Source organism: Myxine glutinosa, chromosome 3, assembly GCF_964187855.1.
Source record: "Myxine glutinosa chromosome 3, kmMyxGlut1.1, whole genome shotgun sequence".
Classification (NCBI taxonomy): domain Eukaryota; kingdom Metazoa; phylum Chordata; class Myxini; order Myxiniformes; family Myxinidae; genus Myxine; species Myxine glutinosa.
Window position 1 is genome coordinate 125,645,321 of NC_136263.1, and position 20,418 is coordinate 125,665,738.

Consider the following 20,418-nt stretch of genomic DNA (forward strand, 5'->3'; position numbering starts at 1 on the left):
TGTTTTGAATTACTTGGTGGTGAGGTGTTTTTATTACGTGTTTTATGGCTGTGAGGTGTTTTAAATTACTTGGTGGTGAGGTGTTTTAAATTACTTGGTGGTGAGGTGTTTTAAATTACTTGGTGGTGAGGTGTTTTTATTACGTGTTTTATGGCTGTGCGGTGTTTTGAATTACTTGGTGGTGAGGTGTTTTGAATTACTTGGTGGTTAGGTGTCTTAAATTACTTGGTGGTGAGGTGTTTTGAATTACTTGGTGGTGAGGTGTTTTTATTACGTGTTTTATGGCTGTGAGGTGTTTTGAATTACTTGGTGGTTAGGTGTCTTAAATTACTTGGTGGTGAGGTGTTTTGAATTACTTGGTGGTGAGGTGTTTTGAATTACTTGGTGGTGAGGTGTTTTGAATTACGTGGTGGTGAGGTGTAATCGTCCCAAACTTCCAGTCTGCACCTACCCCTCCCCTATGTATGTGCTGAGGGGTTCTTTCTTGAAAAAAAAACATTCAACCTGAATCTTCATCCTAAATTGCCTATAAAAATGTAATATCACAAACACAACAAATACATTTGTGCAAAGTAATTGTTTGTATTATGATTGGTGTAAATCATGACAACACAGCAACTCAGGTACAGTCATTATCCTCAGCTAAAATAAGCCTGTTCCTCAGTATCGACGCTTGGTGAGGCGAGCGCAGCGAGCCGAGCCAAGCTAGTATATATATATATATATCCATATACATATCTCATTGTAACCACTCAAAATGAATGTTTAGAACTTATATCTCATTGTATCCATATACATATCTCATTGTAACCACTCAAAATGAATGTTTAGAACTTTCATGGTTGGATAGAAAGTTCAAACTTTGCATACTGATATATCTCAAAGCCAGGATTCAAGTAAAAATCACAAAACTGTCTGTAAATGTCCATACACGAAAATATCAAAAACCAAAGTCAGCCCAATGTGCCACGTTCCTGCTCACGGAGGAAGGACTAAGTCAATGCCAAGTCACGTGATCTTGCACGGGCACAATCGCTTGCGGGTGTTTTAGGTTTTATGGAGGAATTATTTGAGACGTGCCTGTGGGTTTTTGTCATTTACAGACGTTGTACAGTAGTAGGAAGTCGTACACATTTATCATTTATATATGGCGCACAGTGGTAAGTATTACCGTTCATAGACAGCATTACATATTGCATGTTTACATCTTTAGTTGGACTTATGGATCAGATACCCTGGTTATAACAAACATTCAGAACATGCTTTAGTCAATGCATATCTGCCATGTACTTACGATCCACATTGCTGGAAAACTCAGTAATTAAGACAAGGCCCGACATTACAAAATCTCTGAAATACAGATGAGATTGGCAAAATTACATTAATTATCAAAAACATCAAAATAACCAATCAATTTATTGTTCCCTTTCTTGTCTGAAAAACACCACCTAGGGATGCCGACGAGGAAGAGAGATGCACACTCACTGAGTGCGGTATATTTGTACCCACCCCCTTGGAAAAGTTATAGGAAGAGGTTAGGAGAGAACCCCTTTTTACCTTATTTTAGGCCATTTTCCCTGCTAGATCGGGGTTGGCCTTGTGGGCCCCATGACAATCATCATGGTTCCCTTTTTGAGGCAATGTTTTTCCATTCCAATGATGCCCTTGCTGACGCCAACCCTTTTAGTCGCCTCTTACGACACCACGCAGGGATACGGTGTACCTATTCTAAACCGGGGCACACACCGGCAAGGTTAGGAGAGAACCCCTTTTTACCTTCTTTAAGGCCATTTTCCCTGCTAGATCGGGGTTGGCCTTGTGGGCCCCATGATAATCATCATGGTTCCCTTTTTGAGGCAATGTTTTTCCATTCCAATGATGCCCTTGCTGACGCCAACCCTTTTAGTCGCCTCTTACGACACCACGCAGGGATACGGTGTACCTATTCTAAACCGGGGCACACACCGGCAAGGTTAGGAGAGAACCCCTTTTTACCTTCTTTAAGGCCATTTTCCCTGCTAGATCGGGGTTGGCCTTGTGGGCCCCATGATAATCATCATGGTTCCCTTTTTGAGGCAATGTTTTTCCATTCCAATGATGCCCTTGCTGACGCCAACCCTTTTAGTCGCCTCTTACGACACCACGCAGGGATACGGTGTACCTATTCTAAACCGGGGCACACACCGGCAAGGTTAGGAGAGAACGCAAAACAGAATTTAATTTCTGAAATATAATTTCGGTTTTTTGGAAACGGAAAATCACTGGGTCTGTATGTCAGTTTTTAATAGCCTGCTGCGTGGTATCATAACATTTGTGCTTTGCAGCAAGCACTAAGCAGTGTTTTGTGTACCCACTAAGGCTAAGGCATACCTTCTTCTTCACCTGTAAAAGTGGGCAAGGTGACTGGTATACCGCACTGTATTGTACCGCATCTATCGACGGGTCGGGAATTGAACCCACATCGGATATGGAAGTGCTGTCTCTCTTTCAGAATTTTACACAATAGTGTTGCAAATCTAAATCGAATTAATGTATCAAAGAGGAAAGATGATAACCTAACATGATGATTTGGCTCTGTTGTTAATGGCATGCAACATGGGAACAGCCGCAATATCAACCTGCAATAACCTTTTCATGTTATTTTGGAAATGTGTGAAGCTACCAAGTCATCCAATAAATGGCCACATCCATATACATCATGAAAAGGATGATGATAACGGTTTGTTTACCGGAAAAGTTAACCTACCCAATTACTATTGATTTATATGTGAACTAGCAGGACAGCAAGCCATTACATACAGCAATGGATTCAGGAGGAGACATACTCCCACATAAAGAATAGAGATAATAAAAGAATGATGCTTGACAACATCATGCAGACACATAGACACAGAGTGAAAGAGAATACACAATTTAAAAACTCATGATTAATCGCTTCTAATATGGACTTAATGCACTGCAATCAAAATACGAAATTAACTTGTGGTTACATTACATGTAGAAATATTTTGGTTACATTAGAACACTTAGACGAATGGCTGCTTGGGCACAATATCAAAGTAGGCCACCCAGGGGCGCTACATCAAAGTTTTTTCTGTGCACTGACTCACTGACTTTCTGCCTAACAGACACATCACACACTGACACACAGATCAATTCCATTATCCTCTCGCAACCCTTCAGTATGACCGAGGCTAAAAATTGGGACATGTATCGATTTAATGTGGAAGAGACATTCTAAGCGAACATGAATGCAACACAATTTGAATGAGCAAGTGGTGTAGATTTTTTTTAAACAATCTGCATACAGAGATGCACTTCACATGCACACAAATTATAATCAGCCACATTTATGTAGAAACGCATCTTGGCAATAGTCTATGCCAGATAATCAAGGCATGTCTTTGCAAGTTCCACATAAGCAGAAAACAAAGTTGAGTGATGCTCGATGGTGTTGTCACACACAAGCTGAAATTAGTTATTTGTGAATCAAAGAGAACTTTGCAATCCAAAACAGAATGTTTCTACAGAAGAAATAAATGCACAAATAATTTAGTTTCTTTGAGGGAGTAAAATAAGACACCTCCTGCTGAGACTAAAGGAGGGCTCAAATTTATTTCATTTTGCAGAAAAATACAACTGCCACTTTATTTTAAGGTGTATATATATATATATATATATATATATATATATATATATATATATATATATATATATATATATACATACATATATATACAGACTTGGCATTTAATATGGAATATTTTTTTTGTGGGCATGAACTTACTTTTCAAGATGTCTTAGAACCAAAAGTTCATTGGAATTATGTTGAAATTATTCTAGATTTTGTTAATGTGACCTTTAAAAGAAACAAAAACCACATTTGACATTTCGAAACAAATAAATTGATCCTTGAAAGTGATGTAAACTGATATCGAACTCAATTCATGGACAGTACTGTGTTAAACTTCTGTACGTTTTCCAGAAGCATCTCTTTATTTTGCACATTAGCCAAACAATTTTTTAACAAAAACAAAAGTTAAATTACGACTGGGATTACGGACAGTAAAATTACAGTTCAGTACTTCGTGTAACCCCCACGAGCATTCAGGAGAGCACGTACACGTTGAGGCATGCTGTTCACGAGATTTGTCAAGGTTTGGACAGGAATCGCTTGCCATGCAGTGACAATAGCCTGCTGCAATTCACGCACAGAGTTCGGCTGCTGGTCCAAGTGGTCGATTTGACGCGTTAATTCTGCCCACAAGTTCTCTATCGGATTCATATCCGGGGACATGGCAGGCCACTCCATATGCTCTACACCACGGTCAGCAAGAAAGTGTTGGATCATGCGAGCACGATGAGGCCGTGCATTGTCATCTTGGAAGACAAAGTTTCCTTGAAAGGCTGCACCAGCAAATGGAAGCAATGTTTCTTCCAGAATGGCCCTGGACTTGAACTGGTTCAGGTTTCCATTCAGAACAACCAGGTCAGTTTTGCCCCCTGCATGAAAAGCAGCCCAAACGGTCACCCCACCACCTCCAGCTTGGACTCTTGGCACTATACAATTTTTGTTGTAGGCTTCATGCACTTGTCCACGCACTCGGACGCGGCCATCTTGACGATAGACCAGAAATGTAGACTCGTCACTGAAGATCACGTGACTCCAGTGTCCTGGCTGCCATTGACGGTGCTCTCTGGCCCACTGCAATCGGCGCTGGCGGTGTTGTCTGGTCAGGCGTGGCTTTCTCAGGGGACGCCTGGCACGATAGCCTGCTTGAACCAGTCGTTGGTTGACTAGCCTTCTGGATACAGGCACATTTGTCAGTTGCTGCTACACAGTCCTAAGCCGATTAGCTGACTTGGTACGGCCATTGCGGACTAACTGGTGCAGCTGGCGATCATCCCTCCTTGTGGTTCTGCGGGGACGTCCTGGCCTCGGTATTGGAGTAGGGACACCCCTCTGAGCATTTCGTTTCAGGATCTTTGACACCTGACCTTGAGTGATGCCATACTGCCGAGCAATAGCATGCTGTTTCATGCCGTAATTTCGTAAAGCCACCACTCCATGACAAACAGCATTGTCGAGTTGTTGGACCATCTCCAGAGGAAGCGGCAATAACTTTTGTAGACGTGCAGCAGTTGTTTTCCACTAATACAGAACGCAACAACCCTTGTATACCTGACTGTGAAGCCAATCATCAAATGCACCTGTCCGTACATTTTGCCACGCCACCTGTGATATAATCCTGTTGTTGACTTCTTGCTGCGACAGACAATCAGTGACATGGTTCTTTTAACAAATAAATCACCAAAGTGTAAAATAAACTCACCAGATTGATATACTGAGTTAAGAAAGTAAACCCAAGTCAAGAAAAAAAAAATATTCCATATTAAATGCCAAGTCTGTATATATATACATACATACTGTTACAGACGCGGTTGTGGATGTTGGTTTACCGAGCGGTTTGGTATGACCGCGTCTGCACAGTTTACCCGATTATACTCGAACGTTGGCCGAGTCGCGCTACGCTAAATCAATTGAGGAAAGGACACAACGGCTGGGTTAAATGACACGACACCAGGGGTACAGTTCTCAAGACCTCCGGAGGAGGTTATAATATTTCGGAACGTTGAGATTACAAGGACAAGAGGGACAGCATAGGAAGGTAGGCACTTAATCACGGCCTTATAGTAGCCCCGACAGACCACGGATAAACAGGACAAAACTGACTCACACAGGGATTGATGGCAAGGAAGGGCAGGTCGTCGATGGTCAGCACAAGGTGCACCTTGGCTCAGGGACAGGATCCACACGGTCCGAAAGATGCAGGGAGGTCTCTCAGCGCTCGGAGGTGGCGACTGGTTCTTCTTCAAGCTGGGGGCGCATCTCACGTCACGTCCGGTAAGTGGCTGCGTATATCCAGCGGGGAGTGACACGCCCTCGGCTCGTTAGCTCCGCCCCAGATGGAATCGGCCCGCCGCTTCTGATTGGGTGCGGGGGGGTTACCGGGCTCCGCCCTTGACGAGGGGCTGACAGTCAGCCCCTTCGTGGTAACCCCGTAACCTGGAGCACATGGGCAATGGTGGCTAACCGAGCCGGAGTGAGGACGCCCACTCCCCGCACCGCCGCCGCGCCGCCCCCGCTGTGGTTGTAGTTGTTGTTGTTGTTGTAGTTTCATGAGGAAGATGGGAGGAGGTATGGGGAGGTCCTAAACTCACTACTGGTGCCATACAATCACATTCTGGTGCAACGAAGAGTCAGAATTAATGGAAACGAGTCCTTAACTGACATAGACTAAGAATAACTAGCAAGATGTCCTATAGTTGTCTACGTGAGATGCGGTGAACCTGGGCACGACATTTAATGGGGGAAAAAGGGGAGGTCGGTTCTACAGAGTGTTGTTTACAGACAATGGGACTAGGGAATGGGGGATTGGGGATAGTTGGGGAGTATTGGGGAAATAGGGGAATATTTACAAGCGGATATGGAGGCCAAATCCCATATCCGCAACAATACATACATATATATATATATATATATATATATATATATATATATATATATATATATATATATATATATATATATATATATACATACATACATACACACATACATACATGCATATATATATATATATATATATATATATATATATATATATATATATATATATATATATATATATATATATATATATACACACACCAGAAAAGGTACCCGTCAATGATGGGGGTTCGTAGATGTCTCACCTGAAATGGGCAATTTCCTTTGGAGTGTGCATTGATAGAAATGGGAATTCAGTGTAAATATTCAGTGAGCAAATATTGCAATGGGTGCAGCTGGTAACCTCAAAAACCTCGTTCCATTCTAACAGATAAGATTTCCAATCCATGTTTGTTGTACCTCCGAAGTACTGCTCGGGAGTGAAGGTGATATTATGAAAGCTCTGATGGGAAATGGGTTTAGGCATGTTTTTGGACTACAGCCTGAAGGAAGATCACCAAAGTTCTTTCCATATCAACCGACCACGTCCAGGCACATATCCCTCTCCACATCGTTTCTTCAGCCCCCCATAGCTTTGATGTCAGAAATTTCCCGCAGCATTTCATTGTGGTTTCCCATTCGATAATCCGTGTATCAGTCGTTTCAGTTTCACTTTACAACATCAGTTTCGCTTTGAGATATCAGTTTACATTTGTCATTGCAACTTGTGATGCGACGCGAATAGTGCACGGAAAAGGTCGGCAAAACCGATTTGGGGAAAAAATGTTTTCCAATTATCTGAGGGGTCTGAAGTGTTTTTAGGGTCATAAATGGAACTAATGTATTTAAATAATCAATGCTCTTATAAAGGGTCAAATGTGGTCTAAAGGTGTCTAAGGACAAAAGAGCAAAAGGGTTTAAAAGTGTCCAAATGGTCTTAAATTGTCCAAAGAGTCTTAAATTGTCCAAAGGGTCTTAAAAAGTCAATAGGTCTGAAAAGTGACGAAAAAGGTGTATATGTCTCAAAAGGGTCGAAATGGGTATGAAAGGGTCTGAGGGGTGTAAAAGGTCGAAGGGGTTTGAAGGGGTCTAAGGTGTGTAAAGGGACAAAAGCTGTCTAAGGTCTAAAGTAAAGGCGTAAAGGGTCTAAAGGGGTGGAAATGGTCAAATGGGTCTCAAGGGTGTAAAGAGTCTAAAGGGATCTAAGGGGTGCAAAGGGTCTAAGGAGTGTAAGGGATCTAAAGAGGTGTAAATAGTCAAAGGGGTATAAGGTGTGTAAAGGGTCTAAAGGGTGTAAAGGGTTGAACTGAGTCTAAGGGGTTTAAAGGGTCTAAGGGTGTAAAGGGTCTAAAGAGGTATAAGGGGTGTAATGGGTTAAAAGGGGTGTAAAGATGTTCTAATGGGTGTAAAGGGTCTATGGGGTGTAAAGGATCCAAGGGATCTAAGGGCGTGTAAAGCGTCAAAGAGATCTAAGGGGGTTAAAAGAGTCAAACGGGTCTAAAGAGTGTAAAGGGGAAAATGGGAAAATTAATAAAAAATACGAAGCTAGAATATCTGGGTCCATAATGATCTACATATAATACTATCAACACATAATACTGTTACATTTATGTGGGGTAGGCAATGCAATACCTTAGTTCAGGTGGAATTGTATAGGATAGTGTGCTCTGAATGTCGTGATGGAGAAGAAGAACCCTCAATGAACAAAAGTAGGGAATCCGTTAGACCGGATGTCGCGTAAGTGTATCTTTGTCCCCATGCCGAGGGGTGGGGTTATGCTAATTAGTTAGGGATTAATGGTAAATCCCCGGTATGTAAATCGCCTCTGTACTTTTCCCCTTTTTCCTTATGACAATGCACCACACACGCATAGCCACTTTGCATTCAGGCCAAAGAGTTCAATTTTCGTCTCATCAGACCAAATAATATTTTGCCTCAATGATCTCAGAGTCTTTCATGTGCCTTTTTGCAAACTCCAGGGGTGCTGTCATGTGACGTTTTCTCAGGAGTAGCTTCAGTCTGATCACTCTTCCATAAAGCTGAGATTTGTAAAGTGATGCAGTGACTGTTGTTCTTTCGGGAAGTTCTCTCATCTCAGTCAAGGAACTTTGTAGTTCTGTCAGAGTGGTCATTGGGTTCTTGGTCACCTCCCTGACCAAGATCCTTCTTCCCCGGTTCCTCAGTTTGGTCAGGCATTCAGCTTAAGGAAGAGTTCAGGTAGTTCCATATTCTTTCCATTTCTCCACTGTACTCTTGGGAACTTTCAACAATCTAGAAATTGTTTTATACCCTTAGCCAGATCTATGCTTCCTCACAATTCCATCTCGGAGTTCTATGGACAGTTCCTTGGACTTCATGGTAGAATTTCTGGTCTGACATTTACTGTCAACTGTTTCACCTTATATAGAAAGGTGTGCTTCTTTCTAAGTCATGTCAAATCAATTTAATTAGCCAAAGCTGGACTCCAATCAAGTTGTAGAGACATCTAAAGGATGATCAAAGTAAATTGGATACACCTGGGCTAAATTTGGAGTGACATGGAGTTAAAATTCAGGCTGTAACACAACAAAATGTGAAGAAGTCATGGGGTGTGAATACTCTCTGAAGGCACTGTATATTGCAAAGAAAAAGAAAAGAAAAAAAAGAAAAACTTTTCAGCAGATTCACTTAAATGGGCAAATATCAGTGTGGTCAGAGTAATGATTTACTAGTCAATTTTGAGTAAAACTGTCAGAGAAGACAGACCACTGAGACTTTTAAAACGCTTTTTGTGGGTGACTGATTCTCCCGATATTAAATTAAACCACATTGTATTGATTAGTTTACACATTCTGTTCATCATCCCCCGATGTATACAGTCACGTGAAAAAGTAAGTACACCCCATGTAAAGTTTTGACTTTTTCAACATATTTCAACATACAGCTATTTGATGTTCATTTCAACAATATTGATAGATAAAGGTGATATAATATAACAAATACAATGAAACATTTACATTTTGTAGTCCATTGTATAATTTAAATAAACATAAATGCAAATTTCACATGTGGAAAAAGTAAGTACACCCCTACATTGATCACGACTTCAAATACCTAAAATTAGAATCAGGTGCACCAGCTCAGGTGCAAATGATTAGAACGTCGTTAGAGAGGATCTTGGAGGAACCTGTCTTATTTAAACCTCGGACATTTCGTTTGGTTTGCTCTTTGTTGTTGAAATGTGCGGCGTCACCATGCCTAGATCAAAAGAGCTCTCTGAGGCCTTCAGAAAGAAGGTTATAGATGCCTACGAGTCTGGGAAGGGATTAAAAAAGATCTCCAAACAATTTGAAATCAATCATTCGACTGTCCGGAAGATCATCTACAAAGTGGAGAAGATTCCAAACAACTGCCAACTTGATCAGGCCAGGCCGCCCCAGCAAGATCAGCCCAAGAGCAGACCGCAAAATGCTGAAAGAAGTCTCGAAGAACCCCAGAATGTCATCACGGGACCTACACGTAGCTCTTGCCTGTGTTGATGTCAAAGTGCACAAGTCTACCATGAGAAAGAGGGTGCACAAATTTGATCTACATGGGAGGTGTGCCAGGAGGAAACCTTTGCTGTCCAGAAAGAACATCAGGGCAAGACTAAAGTTTACCAATGAAAACCGAGGCAAAGACCAGCACTACTGGAGCAATGTGCTCTGGACAGATGAGTCAAAGGTAGAGCTATTTGGCCACAGTACCAGAAGACATGTTTGGCGAAAACCAAAGACAGCATTTGACCACAAGAACCTGATACCAACTGTAAAGCATGGTGGTGGAAATATTATGGTTTGGGGCAGCTTTGCTGCATCAGGGCCCGGGCAGCTCACCATCATAGAATCCATTATGAATTCTTCATTGTACCAGAGGGTGCTTGAGGATAATGTGAGGCCATCTGTCGGAGAGTTGAAGCTCAACCGAAGGTGGACCTTGCAACATGACAGTGACCCTAAACATACCAGTAAATCCACCAAGGAATGGCTGAAAAGAAAGAAATGGAGGGTTCTGGAATGGCGAAGTCAAAGCCCAGATTTAAATCCCATCGAGATGTTGTGGGGGGATTTGAAACGAGCTGTGCATGCAAGAGTGTTGTTGGTGTTGTCCAAGTTGGTGTTGTCCAACACAAGTAGTCCCTGGTGTTGGGCTAGCGGCTAGGGTGCCGGCTTAGGATCCTGGGTTCGAATCCCGGTCAATCGCTGAATTAACGCCAGGGGGGTTGACTCAGCCTGTCATCCTTCCGAGGTCGGCAAATTGAGTACCAGTTCACTGGTAATTCCCTGCTTGTCGTTAAAGGCGGAAAAAAGGGTTGGCGTCAGGAAGGGCATCCGGCCGTAAAACATTGCTTCAAAAAGGGGACCGAAAAACAACAACAACCACAGTTCCTGAAAAAGGCCAACCCCCGCTTGCGGGGAAAAATGGCCTCTAAAAGGTTGTTTTTTTTTTTTTTTTTGTGCATGCAAGAAACCCCTCAAACATCGCACAGCGGAAATAATTCTGCATGGAGGAGTGGGCAAAAATTTCTCCCAGTCGATGGCAGAGACTGGTAGACAGTTATAAGAAACGCCTACTTGAGGTTGTTTCTGCCAAAGGGGGCAATACCACCTATTAGAGCCAAGGGTGTACTTACTTTTTCCACGTGCGAAATTTGCATTTATGTTAATTTCAATTATACAATAGACTACAAAATGTAAATGTTTCATGATATTTGTTATATTATATCACCTTTATCTATCAATATTGTTTAAATGAAGATCAAATAGCTGTATGTTGAAATATGATGAAAAAGTGGCAAAACTTTACATGGGGTGTACTTACTTTTTCACGTGACTGTATGTGATTGGATCACAGAAGAGTAAAACACATACCACTGTGATGTTCAATGGTCATTGTTTTATCAAGGACGATAACAATGGCCTTGTAGATTTTAAACCTTCTCATTCTATCCTGCATATGAAATGAGCAATATACAGTATTAATCAATAAGTACGGTATATCAAGGTAGATACGTTTATTGAGCATTCTGAGTGGTTGCAATTTAAGTAAAGACAAGACAAACCTGAGTTTTATCGAGCAAGGGAGTGAATATATGTCAGACTGTTGCCATCATCAATTGCTAACTCGAATCACTCTCTTCTGTGATTAATCCAGGATATATCTTCACGGTAAGTCATGTGACAAATGCATGACTTCTCAGCTTTGTGATCTACTTGTGAGCTTTTTATATCCCTTGTGCCCTTTGAAAAGTAATAGTTGCCAAAATTTTGAGGCAAACTGTTCAGCATTTACAATGACTCAGAGTTTGGCTCCTGAGTCAATGAGTGAAAAAACATGAATAAATAGATGGTATTCATAGAATACTAACCCTGCGCAGTCAACTTGTTGCGAGCCAACTCTTCTGTTTTTGAACATTTTTTTTTTGATCCAATATGGCTGCCAGACCACGTGAGCAATGACATCATAAATATATATTTTCTAATATAATTGTTGCATAGATCACGCTCAATACATTTCAAACTGATCAGACGTTGTCCCTGTCGACGATCAGACGAAAGGCGTTGTCCCTGTCGAATTATGACGTCATAATTATGGCACCAATGACGTCATTGTTAACAGCACCTATTCCCCATATGGAGTTCTTTACAATGAGCCATGATTCAATTTTTTCCATGCAGCGGTTTTGGAGATATGGAGGTGCAAATATTTTCGGTTTTTCCAAGATGGCACCTGCACCACATGACCTATGACGTCATGATTATCAATAAATATTCGAAAGGAGGGGGCGCTCCTGTTGTGAAAAATTCGTGTCCATCAAACCAACAGTTGCTGAAATTTTAAAAATAATGATCGGATAAGTGTTGTACTTGTCGAATTATGACGTCATAACGAAGGCACAGATGACATCATAATGAACATATCTTATTCCCCATGGGGAGTACTTGACAATGAGCCAGGTCTCAATTTTTTCCATGGAGTGGTTTCAGAGATATAGAGGTGCGAAGTTTTTCCAAGATGACGCCTGTACCACGTGACCTATGACGTCATAATCATCATTCAATGATTCTACAGGAGGAGGCGCTCCGATGGTGCAAATTGCATGTCAATCGGACCAACGGTTGCCGAGAAAATGAATTTTTAAAATGCAGACACGTACTGCACACGGCACACGTACGTACGTACGTACCTGAATGCTTAACCCCGCTTTTCGCTTCGCGAACGCAGGGTAACAATGACAAGCAGATCCTCCAAATTGTACACAATAAAGTGAAGATATTGAGTTAACTTGGTATTGTGAGACAAATTAAAATGATTGTTAACAGTTAGTGTGGAGTAAATCTAAAATATGTACTTCAATCATTTTCATTCAAATATATTGTGATTCGATTGACTACGTAAGAAATCTATTTTGTGGCCTTATAACATGAAAAAAAATAATGAAATTAGATGGTATTCATAGAATATTTACCCTGCGCGGTCAATTTGGTGCGAGCCAACTCTTCTGTTTTTGAACATTATTTTTATTAGATCCAATTTGGCTGCCAGACCACGTGAGCAACGACATCATACATTTATATTCTCTAATATAATTGTTGCATAGATCATGCTCAATAAATATCAAACTGATCAGACTAAGCGTGGTCCCTGTCGAATTATGACGTCATAATTACGGCACCAATGATGTCATTGTTAACAAAACCTGTTCCCCATGCGGAATTCTTTACAGTGAGCCATGTTTCATTTTTTTTTCCATGGAGCAGTTTTGGAGATATGGAGGTGCAACTTTCTTCGGTCTTTCCAAGATGGTGCCTGTACCACGTGACCTATGACGTCATAATTATCATTACTATATTCTGCAGGAGGAGGTGCTCCTATGATACAATTTCATGTCCATAAGACGAGCAGTTGCAGAGGAATTTTTTTTTTCATACTGATCAGATCAAGCGTTGTCCTTGTTGAATTATGACGTCATCATCAACATATCTTATTCCCCATGGGGAGTATGTGACAAAGAGCCTTTTTCAACACTTTTCATGGAGCGGTTTTGGAGATATAGAGGCGCAATTTTTTTCAGTTTTTCCAAGATGACGTCTGTGCCACGTTACCTATGACATCATAATTATCATTTAAAAAAATTCTACAGGAGGAGGTGCTCCCATGGGACAAATTTAAGTCCATCGGACTAACAGTGCAGAGGAAAAGAAAAATTCATACTGATCAGATCAAGCGTTGTACTTGTTGAATTAGGGTCATCATCAACATCTCTTATTCCCCATGGGATTAACCCTGGCCATGTTGTACAGCCTGGACATGCTGCTACTGCTGTCTCAACAATGGATGGAGGTCCTTAATGCCAAACAGGAAATCAGAGCTGTCTACCTTGACATATCACGTGCCTTCGATATGGTCTGGCACCCTGCTCTGCTCTCCAAACTCTCCTCCTACGGTATCCATGGAAATCTCCACGCATCGCTTGCGGACTTCCTCTCTGGTCAGAGTCAACGTGTGGCCCTGAATGGGTTTCTCTCTTCTCCCCTTACTGTTCAGGCTGGAGTTCCCCAAGGCAGTGTTCTGGGCCCTGTGCTTTTTCTGGTCTTCAACAAAGATCTCTCCAACTCTCTGGAAAATCCTCTCTAGCTCTTTGCTGATGACTCCACTCTCTGCCGATCCATACCTCATCCCTCAGATCGGCAGTCTGCAGCCTCCTCACTCTCTGCAGACCTGGACAAAATCACAGACTGGTCAAGCAAGTGGAACATGTCTTTCAATCCTGAAAAATCTCACACTCTCTCACTGTCTCCGAAAAGACTGACTGGACAACCCCCCCATCTACTTTCTCAACAATCCTCTTCAAGAAGTTCTGTCACTCAAGCTTTTGGGTCTAACTATCTGCCATAATCTTTGCTGGGAAAACCACATTTCCAAGCTGGCCTCCAAAGCCAGGCGCCGACTGGGCATCCTCCGTCATGCGAAGTTATTCCTTGGTACACCTGAGCTCCTCACCACATACAAGGCTTTCATCCACAGGTCAATGGAACACTGTTCTCCCCTCTGAGCCGGTGCTCCTTCCTCACACCTATCTCGGCTTCACGCTGTAGAAACCAAAGCTTTCAGAATCATTGGAATCTCTCGTGATGAAGCTAACACCGAGGGCCTTTCACTCACTCACCGCAGGCAGGTTGGTGGTCTTTCTGTGTTCTATCAACTCCTATCCGGCCTTGCTCCCCCAGCTCTCTCTCTGTGCTCTGTCCCCCAAATATTCCTACAGGTCGCACAAGATCTGCCTGCAACCCTCTTATGGTTAACCTGCCAAAATCTAGGCTCTTTATTCACCTTCACTCTTTCCTTCCTCTTTTCTCCCGCCTCTGGAACAAACTCGCTCACTCTATTAAATGCCACTCCTCCCTCCAGGTCTTTAAAACAGCTGTTCACCACCATCTCTTGTCTTCCCCCATCCAAAAACTTGATCTTTTCTACCCCCGTCAATTCACCTCAGATCCACTTTTTTGAAATTCCTGCTTCTTTCCTGGAAGTCATAGCAATGTCCATGTGTTTTATACCTCTCCCACCCCCCTCCCCCCCACCCCTTCCCATCCCCCCAAGCCCTCTCCCTCCCACAGATCTCCCGATGTCCCTGTTCTCTGCTGTTATTGCCTGTACTACTGTTGTGCTTGTGTGCTTGCCTCTCTCTCTCCCCATCTTGTCTCCTGCTGCCTTTGTCTTATGTTTTATGTGTCAATTTGTCTTTTTGTGATTAATGTTAGCTCTTACACGAGCCTCGATGTTGTATACAAAAAAAAGAACAAAAAAAGCGTTGTGCTTGTTGAAGTATGACGTCATAATGAAGGCACTGATGACGTCGTCATCAACATGTCTTATTCCCCATGGGGAGTACTTGACAAAAAGCCTTGTTTCAACTTTTTCCATTGAGCGATTTGGGAGATGTAGAGGTGTAACGTTTTTCAAAGATGGCGTCCATACCACTTGACCTATGACGTCATAATTATCACTAAAAAATTGTACAGGAGGCGGCGCTCCTGTGGTGCAAAATTTCCTGTCAATCAGGACCAACAGTTGCCGAGGTAATGAATTTTTAAAATGCAGACACGCCACACGTACACACGTACGTACGCCACACGTACACACGTACGCAACCGAAAGCCTTAAGCGAGCGCAGGGTAAAAAGTCAGGATTAATGCCTCTAACATATACTTATATTTCTTTATCATGTGTGACAAGCAAGCACAATTCATTTGAACTTATAAAATGATAACAGGTATGCCATTGTGGCAGCTGTTGCGATTTGGAATCTCATATGAGCAAATTTAACAGCAGTATTTCACCCTCAATTTAACACTATGGACTGGTCATACACATGGACATGGTCGATGGAAACTATTCATTGAGAACATATATTTCACCTTCAGTGTTCAATTCTCAACATTTCAAAGCATTATTTAATGCCATCCATGGACTTTTTAGCAATGATCCAATTGCGGAAAGTTCACACTTTTTCACAACCCACTGAGGCAGATGCAGTTGTGCAGTTACAAACAATGAGGGTTTACAGTTAACCCTGCCTGCATGTACTGCATTTGAAATGTAAACAACTAATTGTTTATTATTCCATGAATCAAACTACAATCTATAACAGAGAAAGGAAGAAACAAGCGAATGAAAAGCCACCTAATCATTGACTCAAAATCCACTCATCTTCACTCGCCTTCTATCCACTCATCCCAACTCTCTCTTCCTCATATGTGGTGACTTAAATTGTCATCATGCTGCTGGCTGGGAGTGGGTACCTCTCGCACCGACCATGGCACCTCAGCAAAGGACTTCTGAGACTCAATGGGACTGACACAATCTGTGTTTCTGATGATGTGGACATCATCTCTTCTAGAATTGGTTATGATTAACTTGGTTGTGATCAGGATCATTGGAATCTCCCGCGATGAAGCTGGTTGTGAGGGCCTTTCACTCACTCACCGCAGGCAGGTTGGTGGTCTTTCTGTCTTCTACCGACTCCTCTCCGGCCTTGCTCCCCCAGCTCTATCTGTGCTCTGTCCCCCAAATATTCCTACAGGTCGCACAAGATCTGCCAGCAACCCTCTTATGGTTAAACTGCCAAAATAAAGACTCTCTGCTCACCTTCACTCCTTCATTCCTCTTTTCTCCCGCCTCTGGAACAAACCCCCTCACTCTCTTCAATTCCACTCCTCCCTCCAGGTCTTTAAAACAGCTGTTCACCACCATCTCTTATCTTCCCCCATCCAAAACCTTGATCTTTTCTACCCCCACTAATTCACCCCAGATCCACTTTTTTGAAATACTGACTTAGTTCCTGGAAGTCCTAGCAGTGTCCATGTGTTTTATACCCTCTCCCACCCCCCCCCCACCCCTTCCCATGCCTCCTCCCCCCAAGCCCTCCCCCTCCCACATATCTCCTGATGTCCCTGTTCTCTACTGTTGTACTTGTGTGCAACCCTCTCTCTCCCCATCTTATCTCCCGCTCTCTTTATTGTATGTTTTGTGTGTCCGTTTTTTATTTTTTTGTGATTAATGTTAGCTCTTACATGAGCCTCGATCTTGTACACAAAAATATATATATAACTTCCCCACAAATGTCTGCTGTTCTTCTTCTGCCCGAATCGGTTCATCTGACCATATGCTTGTTAAAGTGGACATCTCACTGGCCATTCTCATAGAGCCTCCTCAGCACCAACGAGTCTGGCATTTCACTCGGGCCAACTGGCACGGTATTCAAGCAGCCATCAATCACCTGGACTGGTCTCCCATCTCTACTGTCTCTGATTGTCATCCCCCTCTCACCCCTGTTCCTTTGGCCCTGTTGTATTCTAATCTGTTCAGTGTTCTAGATCTCCCACAAGCCTTCATTCCTTATACAAAAAACTGTAATAGGTTGGCAAACATTGCACAGGCTTGATGAGCCCCATCGTCTCTGTCTGTGTTGAGGTTCCTTGGAAGGCATCTATTATATATTGCGAACAGTGGTGTTTATCCGTGCGTTTGTCTGTCTCCTATTTATGGCAGCCGCTTCCTGCGCTGTGTTTGAAAAGCTCAACATATTTACTTTTGAAACGATGGGAGAAAAAGCATGAATAATGCTGATGCCAAATTTAGTTTTGTAAGCAGGATATTTTGCCCTCTTTTTAGACAAATTGAATCTCCACCACCAGATGTTGCACCACCATTTCATGATGAGTGGTAGAGATAACTCAGAGCTTTGGCTCTGAGTGACACCAAGAGTGCAGCACAATTAACCTTTTAAAGTCCATGAAATAATTTATATTGATAGATCGACTCAAACTTTTCCTCTCACTGGGGACGGATACTTTTGCTGGCTTTTCTCATCACTGGGGATGGATACTCTTCCTCGTATACTATAAATCAAAAAGGTAGTGGTAACACTATATAGAAATTTAGTGAGGCGTCATCTAAAAAATTGTGTATAGTTTTTGTTACCACATTTGAGGAAAGACATTGCTGCAACAGAGAGGGTTCAGCCTAAGAACAACTACATTGATTCCTGCGCTGGCTAAACTAAGCTATGAGGAACAACGGTTTTAGACGGGAATTTATACGTTAGAAATGAGGCGATTACAAGGGGATCTGATAAGAGATGTTTAAATAATGAAGGGAATGGAAGGAATGGTGCAGTTTAATTTACTGCAGAATTGACAGTCATTGGTAAAAGACACAGAACCACCCACTCTAAACAAGCAGTGTGTTAGATGCTACAGTGCTACAGGAAATGGGTGACATCACGACCTTCTGTGACATCACTTCCTGTTTCTTCATGGGTGCCGAAGAGTCAGCAATGTTCGTTTTGTACTGATCGTTATTCTGGGCTTCAAATGACTTTGTTATCCAATACCCCTTGGAACATTTCTCTCCTTTTATGTTAGTCAAGTACTTCCCTCATTCTGCTGGGCTTTTTTTCTGCTGTTGTGGGTAACAGCCAACAATTCTTCCACTACTTGTGGGGCAGTGTCAGTGTTCATTCCCGACACACCTGTGTTAACAGGGAGACTGGTGCATCATTACATAGAAGAGAGGGCAATGGCCATGGTGCTTCAATTATTTCCTACAAGGGGCAAGGTTCTCTGGGTCGTCTACTGTGTGCAGCTGTGGGAATGTGCTGTCAACTAGTGTGGTCGTGTGGAGGATCCCAGACGACGAGGATGTCTGATAATATATAGACTTCCTGTGTTGCAAAATATACCTCACATTCCCTGTTCGATTCCACACAAACTCTTGTACTATTCTTAGAATTTGCCTGTTACTTTGTGGTGACATGGAAACTAATCCGGTGCCATACTTTACGTCATTAAATTCTGGTATTCAATAGCAACATATCACAACGATTGTAATCAATTGCTCAACATCGGCTCAGGTGTTTCAGCTCTTATTCCTCCAGAGATTTGGAATACAATCTAAGAGTTTGAGTTGCAACATAAGTCTTCAACTCATAGGGGACTTTGTGCTGCATCAGAGAAGGCCAAATACAAGGCCTGTGTCCATGCCATATGAACAATTGCACTCTACCACAGAAGCACTGCAAACAAGGTGTGGGCAGTTACCTTTCATAAGTTAGTGGAAGTCTCTATCACTTCATCAAAATCACCCTCTACAAAGACTCTCCCTTCATTACCTCCGCCATCGAAGGTGGATGGAGGTTATGCATTCACCCCTCTCTGTCTGTGTGTGAACAAGATATCTCAAAACGTTGTAGACGGATTCTGACGAAATTTGGCAGGAACGTAGCATATGTGACGAGAACGAAATAAGTAGATTTTGGTGAAGATCCGGATTCGGCTACGAGATTTTTTAAAGTGATAGGGCCAAAAGCGATATATAGCAGGATATCTCAAAGAGTTGTGGACGGATTCAGACGAAGCATGATGGAGAGGTTGCGTATGCGACAAGGAAGAATTGATTCTATTTTGGTGAAGATTCGAATCCGGATCATCATCAGATAATTTTAAAGTGATTCTTCACCATTGAGAGATTAGGCCAAAAGCGATATATAACATGATATTTAACAAGACCAAAAGTCTAACAGCGGCGTAGCCGGGCTTGTAAAAATTATAAACCACAAACACGCATGATTAGCTTTTTAAACAGTCGCTAATGCTGTTTATAACATTAAACAAAGAAATTTGGAGTAATCCAGACATCCATGAGGTAGGTTTTACTTACAGAACTGAGCGAAGATCTACTGTAATCTATATACCCCACAAGGGTTAGAGGTGTGCTCATTTGCCAAGCAGCTAGCTAGCGCTTGCCAAGCCAGCCGTTCCTGAAGGGTTTTGAATGGCGTGCTTGCTCGAATGATTTAACCACTTGGCGATCTCTCCACAAGAAACTTGGTAAATGAACATACCCCCAATGTTCTTGAGACCCGATCAAAGAGAGACTGTAATCTATATACCCCAAACAGGAATGACCTTTCCTGCCGCTCTCGAAGTGAGCGGATGTTTACGCCATAATGACATCATGTACGTAATGACGTAGCATGACGGCCGGACACAAAACTTCTGCTAATTTAACATATATACGATATATATTTAACCTCCAGTAACGTTGCAGTTACTACAAAGGGATTAGTGTTACGATGAGATTTAGTATAATAATAACGTTACGTTATTATTACGAAAATTTTATTATTTTAAAAAAACCGAGGTGAATTCCTCACTTCCGCTTTTACACCGCTTCAATCCATAAACTTTCCATTCATGACATTGGGATTAAAGTGTTATGGTTATCTTTACTATAATATTATTATTATTTTGAAAACGATACTACTGAAACGATACCACTATTAAGGAATCTGGGTTTAATTTGTCGGAAGTGGACGGTGAGTCATAACGCCAAAGGCCTACACG

The 20,418-nt window shown here is 42.1% G+C and overlaps 1 protein-coding gene across 2 annotated transcripts in view; it reads right to left on the reverse strand.

The window, feature by feature from the left end:
* NOL4 (nucleolar protein 4) overlaps positions 1-20,418 on the reverse strand; it is a 604,446-nt gene that overhangs the window by 351,046 nt on the left and 232,982 nt on the right. The window lies entirely within an intron of this gene.